Below are 13,586 nucleotides of genomic sequence, written 5' to 3'. Positions count from 1 at the left end.
CCTTGCTTTTCTCCCAGCAGAGCGTGGGCAGTGGTTTGTCAACCTGCACCCTGCACACTTTCCCTCCCTAGTTCCGCGGGGCTAACCCCCAAACTGTGGACATGAGCCCTCTCTTCAAGTCCTAACTGTGGAGTGTGCAACTGCCTCTGATCCTCAGTGTTCTCTCTGGTGATGTCCCGCAGTTCTGCCCTCGGTTTCCTTCCAATGTGTCCCAGTTCCTCTGTCCCTTGCTAGCTACACAGGCCACCCAGGGTCTGGTGTGGGCCATGAGTGTAGAAGATGGGGGTATGCCAGGCCTTGCCCGTCCAAGACAGGCTCGCTGGACCCTGATGCTATTTCTGTCCACGGCCATGTATGGTGCCCATGCACCATTCTTAGCACTGTGCCACGCGGATGGCCGAGTGCCCTTCCGGCCCTCTTCAGCTGTGTTACTCACTGAGCTGATCAAACTACTCTAATGCACCTCCTCCTTCCTGGTGGGCTGGCAATCATAGCCCCAGGGCACACCACCCTGGCGCCAGGCTATACCTTTTGCACTATCAGCCATGCTCTATGGCGCCAACAACAATCTGGTGATCTACCTGCAGCGTTACAAGGACCCAGCACCTGGAAGAACAGCTCTGTTGTACTGCCTCTGCCTTGGGCATCACCTCTCTGCACGTCAGGGTTTGGCACTGCTGCTGTTGCTGGCTACATCAGGCGACTTTCAGGAACCTGGGAACACCCTTCCTGCCCCCCACCCCCACCCCATCCCATGCCCTTGCATATCAATTCACTGGGACTTGCGCTCCTCATCTTGTACGGCCTTATCTCTGGCCTGTCATCGGTGTACACAGAACTGGTCATGAAGCGACAGCGTATTCCTCTACACTTTCGGGGTGATCCTGAACCTTGGACTCTATGCGGGCAGTGGCCCGGGCCCAGGCTTCTTAGAGGGTTTCTCTGGATGGGCGGTGCTTGTGGTGCTGAACCAGGCAGTAAATGGACTGCTCATGTCAGCTGTCATGAAGCATGGCAGCAGCAGCACGCGCCTCTTCATCTTGTCCTGCTCCTTGGTGGTCAATGCCGTGCTCTTGGCTGCGCTGCTGCCGCTCCAGCTCACAGTCATCTTCTTCCTGGCCACACTGCTCATCGGCCTGGCTGTGTGCTTGTACTATGGTAGCCCCTAAGGCCCTGACCGCCCCCACCCTCACTTGTGGCTGTGTAGATTAGATGCGACCACCAGAGCCACCTCCCACGTCACCACCACACCACACCCCAGCAGCCCTGTACCAAGTGCCTCGTAAGGAAAGCTAAGGTGGCCATGTTAGCCTTTGGAAATTCAGGTGGCATAAAGAGTGGACTTGGTTAAGGAAACACCTAACTGCACCCCTATATTCCTTCATACTGAAGAACTGGATGGTCTAGACCCAGGCCTGGGCAGCCTGTCCCTGAGGAACCCTGCCTTGTCCTGCATGAACATGGCTACCTCAACTGAAGTTTCGCTCTTCTCCCTTGCATGGTCACTCCTGAAGACTCCCTGCCCCGAGGCTTGGTGCTGGCTGCTCCAGCCCAGTATGACTTCCCCATCAGGTATACTTAGTTTGCCTGCTCCACAGCCTGTTCCTCTTACCCAGCCATTATTCTGGAAAGGTCAGAGGCGGGTGGGTCTTGATTTACCTCAGGGAACAATGTCCCTGGGCCCTGGCTTAAGCCTACACTCCTGCCCCCTGTGCTAACTCGAGGGCCCTGTTGAAGCCCATTTCACCTCTAAGGCACTTAGGAGGTGCTGTTTTTCCCACTCTTGCCCCCTTCTAGAGGTGTCCCAGCTCCCAACAACCAGGGAAGGCTCTGAAGAGTAACCAGGGACCAGGTACAGAAAACGTTTATAGCTAATCAGTGTCCAACTACTTAAGCAATAAGGTCTTAATAAAGTGTTCAGGTGTAGGGTGCTTCCTACAACCATTAAAAAATTGAAAACTCTATGGCAAAGTTAGGGTATCCCCTATGTTTTCTTCTAGAAGTTTTAGTATTTCCGGTAATAAAGTCTTTCGCCTATTTTGAAGTATTTTTTTTTTTTGTTCAAGTTGAAAGTGTCTAATTTGCTTTTTTTTTCTGCAGATACACATCCGTGTGGGAGTACTGGGATGACAGATGTGTGCTGTGCCTGTCTTTGAACTGGTTCTAGAGATCTAAGCCCAAGCCCTGATGTTTTTATGGCAATCACTTTACCCCAGGTGATTTACACAGGTTCCCAAGTGTGAATTTGTTTTTAAAAGAATTGCATGTTTTGGCATTGGAGCTAATATCTAAGTCATGGAGATTTTCTCCATGTTTTCATCTTGAAGTTTTATAGTTTTAGGTGTGAAATTTCAGTATATGATGTATTTGTGCTATTTACATACAGTATGAAGAGAAAAGACCAAAGTTCAGTCTTTGCATAAGGATCTTGTATTGCTCTAACTCTGCTAGTTGAAATAATCTTCCTTTCTTTTTATATCACTTTCAGGAACTGATCTTTTAAATAAGTCATCTATGTGCAGATTTGTTTCTGGACTTGCTATTCAGTTCCATGAGTTTGCCATCACAATAACAGTATGCTCTTCTAATTAGTGACATTTCATAATAGGTTCTAGAATCTGATAGTCAGTTTTCCATCTTCATTTTTCTTGCTCAGAGATGTTTAGTTATTATCAGTCCCATGTGTTTCTATGTGAGTTTAGGATGCACTTGTAAATTTCTACAAATCAGTCCTCTAGGAGCTAGATAGGGCTAGAATGAAATCAAGAGTAATTTGTAGAGAATTGACATGGTACAATATCAAATCTCCCCATTCAAGAGCAGGATCTACCTCCTCATTAATTCTGGTCTTTAACTTTCCAAGGCAATTTTTTACTGTTTAGAAGGAGTAGATGAGGCATTCTCATATCTCTCATCAGATTTGTCTCTAGGTATTTCATGCTTTTTAATGCATTGTAAATGATACTATTCTCTGGTTTTATATTTGATTTTCCATGGACAGTATGAAGAAATGCAATTGATTTTGATATACTGATTTTGTAACTTGGAGTTTTGCTAAACTCATTTATTAGTTTTCCTGTATTTCTTGTCATATTTTCTGCTTCATGCTATGCTATTTATTAATGAAGACAGTTGTATTTCTTTTTTCATTCATCTAGATGCTTTAAGAACTTTTTCTTATCTGATTGCATTGGTTAGAATTTCAGATATAATGTTGAAATGAAGTAATGAAAAGCAATTATATCTGCCTTGTTTATGATAATAAGAGTAAAACATCCATATTTTATAATGTTGGCTGCGGGTTTTAATTTTTAAATATTATTTATAAAAGAATAAGGATATTTTCGTATAACCCCAGTTAGCTAGGGGTTTATATAAGAAATGGATTTTGAATTTGCAAAACAAAATTTTTGGTACCTTTGAGATAACAATGTTGTTTGTTGTTTTTGCTCTTTATCTCTTTGGTGGTGGTGGTGGGTGCCACTCAGCTCCCAAAGGAATCACACAGAGGCTTATTCTTACTTATAAATGCATGGCCTTAGCTTGGGCTTGTTTCTTGCCAGCTTTCCTTAACTTATTCTGTCTACCTTTTGCCTCTGGGCTTTTCCCATTCTCTTACTTCCGTAAATCTTACTTTATTCCATGGCTTGCTGTGTAGCTGGGTGGCTGGCCCCTGTAATTCTCCTCCTTCTTTGGTTACTTCTTCTTCTTCCCAGATTTCTACTTCTATATATTCTCTCTGCCTGCCCTGTGTGTCCTTTCTCCTGCCTCACTATTGGCCATTCAGTTATTTATTAGACCATCAGATGTTTTAGACAGGCACAGTAACACAGATTCACAGTTAAACAAATGCAACATAAACAAAAGTAATCCAACTTAAAGTTAATATTCTACAACATAATAAAATATTGTTTCTAGTTTTATTATCTCATAAATAGCCTTAGTTGATTTTTAGTTGTTAAGGAAGCCCTACATATTTGAAATAAACTTCATTTCCTAAGGATACCTTTAATAGACTGTTGGATTCAGTTTGCTAAAATTTGTTTTGAACATTCGCATCTAAATCTATATTTAGGTATGTTGATTGTCTAGAGTTTTACTTTTTTAATAAAATGTCTTTCTGAATTTACTGTAAAGGTACTACAGAAGGAGTTTTTTAGATTTTGTGCTGTGCCTCCTTAGCTTTTTTGTTTGAGTTCACTGATGAGATGATTTCTCCAGTTGATGTCTGTCCTCTTGTAGCTGCTGCCTCAACACATTTTCAGCTACAGTTTCCACACCTATTGAGCATGTATGACTTCTTTGGTCATCTATTCTTCTTGAGTGAACTTCAGTAATTTGTGTCTCCCAAGAAATTCTCAAATCTCATGTAAACAGCGTTATTTGCTGAATCTATAACTGTGACTCCTTTCTCTTTCCCTATGTTGGCAGTTTGTCTCTTGTACTTTTTTTATTATCTGCTTGGTTGGAGGCATAGCAATTTAATTGCTCTCAAAAGGCCACATTTTGATTTCAGTGATTTCCCTATTGTTTTCCTGTTTTTAAAACTTGGTATTTTTTTTAACCTTTTCTATCTACTTTATGTTACTTTTCTCTTTTCTGTCCAGTTTCTTAAGGTAGAGGCTGATGCTATCGAGTTAACTACTTTTTTTTCTGGTAATACCACAAGTATTACAGAGTTCCTTTGAAATACTGATTAGTCATTTTGACAAGTCCTGGTATAATTCACTTTTATTTTTGTTTAGCTTAAGTTTTCTATTTTTATTTCTTAGTGTTCTATTGGTTTTTAGGGATATACTTTAGATTTCTAAAAACTTATTCTAAAGATCTTTGCATTAAGAGAGCTCTTACTGAAATGGTGGGTTTATCTATGTCTCCTTACTTTCACATTAGGTTTCTCTCTCTTTCTTTCTTTCTTTCTTTCTTTCTTTCTTTCTTTCTTTCTTTCTTTCTTTCTTTCTTTCTTTCTTTTCTTTTTCTTTTTTTTTTTTGAGACAAGGTTTCTCTGTGTAGTTTTGATGCCTGTCCTGGATCTTGCTCTGTAGACCAGGCTGGCCTTGAACTCACAGAGATCTGCCTAGCTCTGCCTCCCAAATGCTGGGATTAAAGGTGTGCACTACCGCCGTCCTGCTACATTAGGTTTTGGTTCATATTTTGAAATGTTGCTAATAGGCATATAATATTCATTTGAGATGGCAATGTCTTCTTGGTGGATAAATTCCATTATCCTTATGAAATAGCATACTTTAATTCTTATGGTATTTTATCCTCTGAAATGTACTTTCTGATGTTATACAGCATAGTTTTTCCACGTCTCTTTATTTTTTTCTTTTTGCTATTTTTCTAGTTATTACTTTCTTTATTCTTTGCTGAGTGCTGGGGACTGAATCCAGAGCTGGTCTGACACATGCAGCCAATCTCTTTATCACTAAGCTATGCCCATAGCCTCTTTAGCCTTGCTAAATTATTCAGGATGGCTTTGCACTCAGGCTGTAGCTCCCATTGATGACCTTGGGATCTTTCTACCTCAGCTTCCATAGGAGTTGAGATTATAGGGGCAATTCATCTCAGGGATGGCTCTCTCAGATTCCAGTTAATTTACACATTTCCATATTGTTATTCTTAATATATGTGATACCACACACACATCTATGTATGTGTGTGTGTGTGTGTGTGTGTGTGTGTGAGAGAGAGAGAGAGAGAGAGAGAGAGAGAGAGAGAGAGAGAGAGAGAAAGTTATGAGTGTGTTGGGTATCTATTCCAGAGTGTCATACATGCTAGGTATGTTATTATGATGTTAAAGTGAGTCAACTGTAGATGGTATGTGATTGGTCTTGGATTCAAGCTGTCAGAAACACTTTAATTAGTGTGTTCAGACCATTTTTAGCTAATGTAATTATTGGTAAGGTTAGGAAAAGGTCTACCATCTTGTTTTTTTTATTTGACTTTTCCCCTTATTTCCATATAATTAGCATAGTGGTTTTTAATCTGTTTAACTAGAGGTTGCCCTTAGTTGTTTTTGTTACTTTTTTTTTTAGCAGATTTCAAAAAATTATTATTTTCTCTGTGTGTACACATGTGTGCATCTATGTAAGCCTGTGTGCATATATGAAGGCCAGAAGAGGAGATTAGGGATTGCCCTCTGTCATTTTCTGCCTATCTCTTTGAGGTACAGCCTTTTCCTGAGTATGAGATTCATGTTTTCTCAGTTAGGCTGAAAGCCAGCAAGCCTCAGTGGTCCTGGTTTATCTTCTTTCCTTGGAGCAGGGCTTATAGGCATGCCTAGCATGTCTGGCTTCTTATCTAGGTACTGAACCCAAATTCTGATTCTCATAACTGTGTAGCAAGTGCTCAACTGCTGAGATCTGTGTCTGTCTCCCAGATCTTTTTTATTTGTAATGGGCCTCCAAACCTTAGCACATCTGACAGCATGCTAGAGGCACCATTCTGACCTTAAATTCAAGCATATAGGCCCCAACACCTGCCACAATGGGAACAAATACCTAATCCATTAAAGAACTATGGAGCAAGGCCAGGCAGTGGTGGCACATGCCTTTACTCCAGTGCTCGGGAGGCAGAGGCAGACAGCTCTCTGAGTTTGAGGCCAGCCTGGTCTACAAAGTGAGTTCCAGGACAGCTAAGGCTACACAGAGAAATCCTGTCTCAAAAACCAAAACCAAATAAACAAAAAACTATGGGCTAGGAAAGTCTCTAAATGTATTAACCTTGCTTTTTTGGCTTCTGTAGTTTGCTTCTTTGCTAACTGTTCTTGTTCTTGCCCACTGAAGTGTATCAAGCAGGATGTGGCTTTTGTGCATAAGAGACAAAGAACTGTGAGGCTTAAGGCTGCATGATTTGGACAAGTTCCTCATGCATCTGCTGGCCAACAATAAAGACTTGTGTTCTCTGGTGGACTTGCCTCACAACAATTGCATGCATAACTCCATGCTATATTTTCAAAATACTTTGTGGAAATAATTTGAAGGCTAAATAATATTTTTTTTTTTAGTATTCAAAGAAATTACTGTTTGTCCTTCAATGCCAATTTGCTAACTGAAGCTTTGAAACTGTTTGTACTTGATTTGAGGCATGAAGATGGCTTAACTTAAATTCCTTTGGCACTGGTGGACTCCTAGCTTATACTAACTCTAGAGCTTGACCCACTGAGGGCAAGCCCATGCATGGTGGGTAAGGGATGTTCACTGGAGCTGACCTATACCAAGACCCAGCAGTCCTTTAAAATGGTCGCTTTTAAAATCTTCAGCTTTGCAGTCCATTATTCCCTCTCTCCTTAGTAACCTTCCCTGGTGCAGAAATTTCCCAATAATATTTTTTTATCGTAAAAAATTATTTTACGATAAGTCCTGTAATATTATTTTAAAGCAAATAATTATGAGACTATTGATTGTTGCCAGACCTGGCTGCTTAAGTACTCAGGATTGGATGTGAATATAACTCAGTAGTAGAGTGTGTGCCTCAGAAGTTCCTCAGTTAGATTCCAGGTACTACCCTATCCAAAGAAAACAAAAGCAACAACAGAAACTGAAATATTAAAAGACCCAACTTAAGGTGGCCCTTATCCTGCTATTTCAAGCCCAAATATCTAGCTATTGAATGAAAGTAGAAGTGTGTGTGTGTTCACATTACTAGTACAAAACATTCATTAACTGTCAATTTTCACACTTTTGGGGCTTGATTGAATCCAATGAGGTTCTGTTCTTGGTCTCTCATGCACAGCAGGAGGAAGTAGTTGAGGTTGGAGTCATTCCCAAGGCTCCTTCTGCAGAATACCTGAGCTTTTGGTCAGAACACCTACACTTGGTCTTTCCAGATGACTGGCAAGGAATTTCTCCTTTCCCGGAGAATCCAGAGTGATTGCTTCTTAGAGAGGCATTTACCTGGCTACTTTTTAGGGACTACTAGACCATCTAAATTATTTGGTCCTTTAAAGAAAGTCAGAAAATCCAAGAATACAAGCTTTGGCTTGTCTGAAAATACCTTCTAAGTAAAGAGAATATAGGTATTCTCCAAGTAGAATGTTATAGTAAGACAAACTTTCCAAATAAAGATATTATCAGAAATTTTGGTAACAGAATCCTGGCCCATACAATTCTGTTTATTTGATGACTGTGCCTTTAGTGAGTTATTACCTCATACAACGTACTGTTCTAGGAGAGTGTAGGCACATTGTTTTCCCAGCTAACGAGGTTAAATATTACCCATTGCAGTCATGCATTTAAGCTGGTCCTACAGTTTTTTTTGAGATGTAGACTCCCAATGCTTCTGATAGGCACTGTGTCTCCAGGGAAGAGATGAAGCAAGACCCCTACAGAGAGCAAAACTTCCTGTTGGACTATATGTGGCATTTTGCTCATAGAAAGTCTTGTCCACTGGGTCAGGACTGTGGCAAGCTCCTGTGGCCCACGGACTCTTTGTCTCTCAACAAGGCAACATAAGGTGCCTGTGACTGTCATGTTGACTATTTGGTATTCACCATCAGGCTGTGTCAATACGCTGGTCCACAGGGATTTCAACCCATTTGTAATCATCAGTGTTTAGGCACTTTACATCTAAAAACATTTTAACTCATCTTGAATTAATATAACCTCAGACAAAATGAGATTCTGCATATGTCTTCTTTTTATGGGGGATTGTTTTATTTTCTAAGCTTCAAAATACAATTACTTAAAGTAAGTATGGTGGCTCCTTTCTCATCTCACTGGAGCCTGCAACACGCACACTGGCATCAGATGTTGTAGCCCCTTCTTCTTCTTCTTCTTCTTCTTCTTCTTCTTCTTCTTCTTCTTCTTCTTCTTCTTCTTCTTCTAACTGAACAGATCCCAAACTGATTCTTACTAAAGAAAATCTTATTTTAAAAATATTTATTTTAATTTTCTTCATATGAGTGTTTGTCTGGTGGTATATCCATACACCATGTGCATATAGTGCCCACTGAAACCAGAAGAGAATGTGGTAGATCCCATGGAATTGGAGTTACAGATGGTTGTGAGACACCATGTGGGTGCTGGGAACTGAACCTGGGTCTTCTGAAAGAGCAGCAAGTGCTTTCAACTGATGAGACATCTCTCCAGTCCCTGAACCAAAAAAAGAGAAAAGAAAAAAAAGAAAGAAAGGCAACTAGAAGGTCCTAACACTGAAAGGAAAGGGGCTGGCCTGGACTTCAGGCGATGTAATGAACAAGAATACTGTGGCATTTTGTGTAAGCAAACCATTCTGTCATCTACTGCTTCTTATTTCCTAATTTAGATTTGGAACCATATCCAAGAATTCTTCTTTTTCACGTAGAATCAGAAATCTTTATGGTTTCTCATGATGCAGTTTAAAGCTAGAGGAAATACATTTCAGACATTTTCCTTGAGCCTTCTCCTCTGGACAGGAAGTGGCCAGTGTCAGCTGAGAAGGTGGAGGAAAAACCTGACGGCTTGACAAATTGCCTACCTCCCCTGCTTGGCGTGTTTTCTTCCCTGGATTTTTAACTTAGAAACAAAACTAAAGTTCAGTGATATTTTGGCAGCAGGAAAGACACAGCCAAAATACAGCAGAACCAGCAGCAGAGTGTGAACTGTGCATAGAGCTGGCCCAGTCCCATCTCACTACCCTGGCACTTCCGGCTGCCTCCCTCTGCAAAAATGAGAACTGAGGTTCGGTGATAGCCCATCTCTATAGCTTGGTTACTTGGTGCCTGTAGATACCCCATCTCAGTTTCCTCATCTTTATAATGGTGGCAATAACACGGAACATTCTGTATACTGATATACTAGAATTGATTAGAAGGGCTCCTGATAGTCTCAAAAGGTATTGTTCAAATCTATGAGAGCAGTACTAGAGTAATCCTAGGGAAAATGCACTTCTATTTTATTTGGAAGGGTTGTTAATACTTGCAAATAATTCCACCCAAATTCTGACAACCAAAAGCAGTATAATCTCCATGGAACCCAGTTTGAGTGTTATATTTATTTGCATTGTTAATTCTGTGTTTTCCCAAGTTTCCTCTTTGAAAACAAAAAAGTTTTTGATTGTGATTATGTGCATCTGTGTGCCTATGTTGGGATTGGAACACATGAGTGCAGGGGCTGATGGTGGCCAGTAGAGGGCACTAGATCTCCGGGAGCTGAAGTTATAGGCCTGTGTGAGCCACCTAACATGGGCTCTTGGAAGCAAACTTGGGTTCTCTAGAAGAACAGTGTGTGCCCCTAACTGCTGAGCCATCTCTCTAGTACTTCCATGTTTCTTCTTAATTGTAAAAAACACATCTCATTAAATAAATATTGGTTACTATGCAAGAGCACTTTGCAGTTCTTTGTGGGAACATAAAAATGATGAAATATTACCCACTCCTCACAGAATTCACACCATCCATATTATCTTGGAAATAGGCATTTTGGTATCATTGACCAGACTGTGGATTTAACAGGTGTTCTTCCTGAACAGTTCCTCATGTGAGAAGAAAACTGTGAGTGTTTGTGGCTAAACAAGAGCTTTCATCAGATAACAGAATGTGTTTCTTAGAACGGAAGCTCAGAAGGACCAATTCTGTCAGATTGCCGACCTTGACCTTCTGCAGCCAAAAATCCTGCTTCCCTGTGTTTTTAAAGGAAACACGTTTGAGAAAAGCTCCTGATCCCAGATTCAGTGGTTTTCCTTAAAACTTGTTTGGAGAGACAACAATGGAATTCTGGGAGAGATCTGACATAAGTAGGTTCATCTGATGTATCTCAGGAGAGAGAGAAGTGTTTGTTTACTCAAGCAGTGCTCTATATTTCTATGTGGATGCTATTATTAGATGCCTTTGAAGTGGGAAAGTCATAGGTCAGACCTTGGTGTGCTTAAACTTTTAACATTGTTTTTCTGTTGTGGGCACAGAGCAAATGGAGAAGGAGAAACACCTGTTTGCTGAAAGTGACTTCTGAGGGTTGCAGAGCAATGGCTCACAGATTTCAGCTCTCTCTCTGCCTTTATTCATCGTATGTCCTCGGCTACTTTACTAAGGTGTTCAGATGTGGCAGTCAAAGGAGAATATGGTTAAGTTTGGAAATGTGTAAATTTGTAGGAAAGTATGTAGCATCCTCAAAGTTAATCTGGGAGAATACCTGCCCCCGAGACAAATATTTCGAATACCAAATGCATTGAGCTGGATGAAACAGCTTTCAGACTGTAGCTATAGAAAACAATTGTTATTTCTCTGGTGCTGGTATCACTTAGTATTGAAATTTAAAATACAAAGGCAAATATGGGTGTGGTGTGCATACTTATGATCCCAGCACTTAGGAAGTAGAGGAAGACAATAACAGTTTAGGGTCTTGGCTACATGGTGATGAGACCATCTCTCAGAAGACCAACTAATCAAACAAACATTTAAAAGAAAATATTTTTAAAATTATATGCAATGTATTGCTTTTATTACTTTGCAGTATTATAGACTCTTTTCAAACACATAAATTTCTTTCATTTTTTTAGTAGACAAAAGTAATCCCCTCTGTGATAGTAAAATCTGTATATAGATTATATTAAAATAATTTTCTGTTTGGCTATTAAAAAATCCACATTGATCATTCATTTTCTAGGCACTTTTACATATTCTTAAAATGGTTATATATATATATATATATATATATATATATGAAATTAAGACACATAAAAAGAGAGATACAAGCTGGGTGATGGTAGCACACACCTTTAATCCCAGCACTTAGAAGGCAGAGGCAGGTGGATCTCTGTGAGTTCGAGGCCAGCCTGGTCTACAGATCGAGTTCCAGGACAGGCTCCAAAGCTACACAGTGAACCCCTATCTCGAAAAAACCAAAAGAGAGTGAGAGATATACAAAAGATACTATGAGGACCAGAGTTTGGACACCAGCACACATGGAAAAAGGTTGAGTGTAGCTACAAAACCCTACAGTGCGAGCACTCTGTGTGGGGGTGGAGGAGGGTGGGAAACAGGAGGATCTTGCTGACCACCAGCCTCTCAGGTTCGGTGGGAGACCCTGTATCAAAGGAATGAAGTGGAAAATGGTAGGGCAGGACACCAGACATCCTCCCCGTCCTCCAAGACTGTAAACACGCGTGTGCACACAGCCCCTTCAACAAGATAAAATGCTGTTGAAAATGTGGATTAATGTGGTTTATGTATTTAGAGAATAGGTTGTAAAGGTAAAAATATTTGGAAATTATAAAAGCTAATCTCTTTCATCTTTTGTTTCCAGAAAAAGGAAGTATACATAGTTTTTCAATTCTTGCTAATTATAACTCAAATATCTGAACGTTTTATAAGAGCAAACATTAGGAGACGCTGAAGAGCAGAGAAGAGAAATAACTGATTAGGGACCTTGGGACCTGAGTGAGTGTTTATGTTGTCTGTGTACCCTAGATGTACTTAGAGAAATAATCGTAAGAAATTCTTCTCTCTCTGGCTAAAGGGCTGAATAAATGGTACCCAGAAAAAAAAGTCTTCTAGTCAGTTTCTCTGTGCTAGTTCAATACTGCAAAAACAAATAACAACAACAAAATTGAACCTCTCTGATGGCAAAGGCCATTCAATATCAAGGTACCCATGTCCCACTTGGGTGCTTTCATTGAGGGCTCAGTGGAGAGCTGAGACATCCTGACCCTGCAGTGTGAACATCACCACTTGGAGTGACCATCTACTTCCCTCTTCTTCTGGGATGGAGACAGAGAAAGGAGAGTCAGGACTTATTCTACCTCACAGGATCAGTGAAAATTAACTAGGAAGAAACAGTGATGGAGTTTTCCTTTCTTCTTTCTTCAAGGCTGTATCAGAGGACGCAGGCTAAAACACAAGATTAAAATAGGATACAGACTCATACTACCCAATATACCCATGGTGTATAAATATCACTCACTGGAGCAAGAACCTGGGAGGTCTCAGCTATTATGGAAGAAGGCTATTCAGATAATTTAGGTATTAGAATTATTTCATACAGATTTTAAAGCTACGACCACAGATGACTTTTGATCATTAGTTATGAACATAAATAGAAACAGGCTAAATAATTAGAAAGTTGCAACAAAGAAATAAAATGTCTCTGACTAGAAACAAAATGATATAAAGAAGAACCATGCTAGGTGTATCTCAGAATACCTGTAATTCCATCACTTGAGAGTCTGAGGCAGAATTGCAAGTTATTACACAATTCAGGTACACACACACACACACACACACACACACACACACACACACACACACAAGTGCAGTTTTGTCAAAGCAAAACAATACCATCACCACCAAAACTGGAAATTTTGTAACTGAGAAATAACCAAAATAGAGTTAATTGAAAAGTCTCAGCGGAGCAATAGGGAACACAGATACAAGAATGTGTGGGCTGTAAAACAGAGAAGACTTCATCAATCAGAGCAACAAGTAAAAATCATAGTTAAAAAAATAACTGACTAACGCCTCAGGAACACGTGAGACTCCAATACAGATCTAATTTCCATTCAGACTCTAACGGAAGAGGAGACAGAGTGTGTGGTGGCAGTGGGGGTGGGGTTGAAAACTTTAGTAGAAATAAGAGCTAAAATTGGGGCAAATTTGGCAAGATTCATGA

General features: G+C 40.3%; 1 pseudogene; it reads left to right on the top strand.

Annotated features, from left to right (window-relative positions):
- The first annotated feature begins 212 nt into the window (after positions 1-212).
- On the top strand, positions 213-1,274 carry LOC102926171 (putative UDP-sugar transporter protein SLC35A4; annotated as a pseudogene).
- The last annotated feature ends 12,312 nt before the right edge of the window (positions 1,275-13,586 follow it).

Source organism: Peromyscus maniculatus, chromosome 2 (assembly GCF_049852395.1).
Source record: "Peromyscus maniculatus bairdii isolate BWxNUB_F1_BW_parent chromosome 2, HU_Pman_BW_mat_3.1, whole genome shotgun sequence".
Lineage (NCBI taxonomy): Eukaryota > Metazoa > Chordata > Mammalia > Rodentia > Cricetidae > Peromyscus > Peromyscus maniculatus.
The sequence above is the reverse complement of the archived record's forward strand: the minus strand, read 5'-3'. Positions and strand labels throughout refer to the sequence as shown.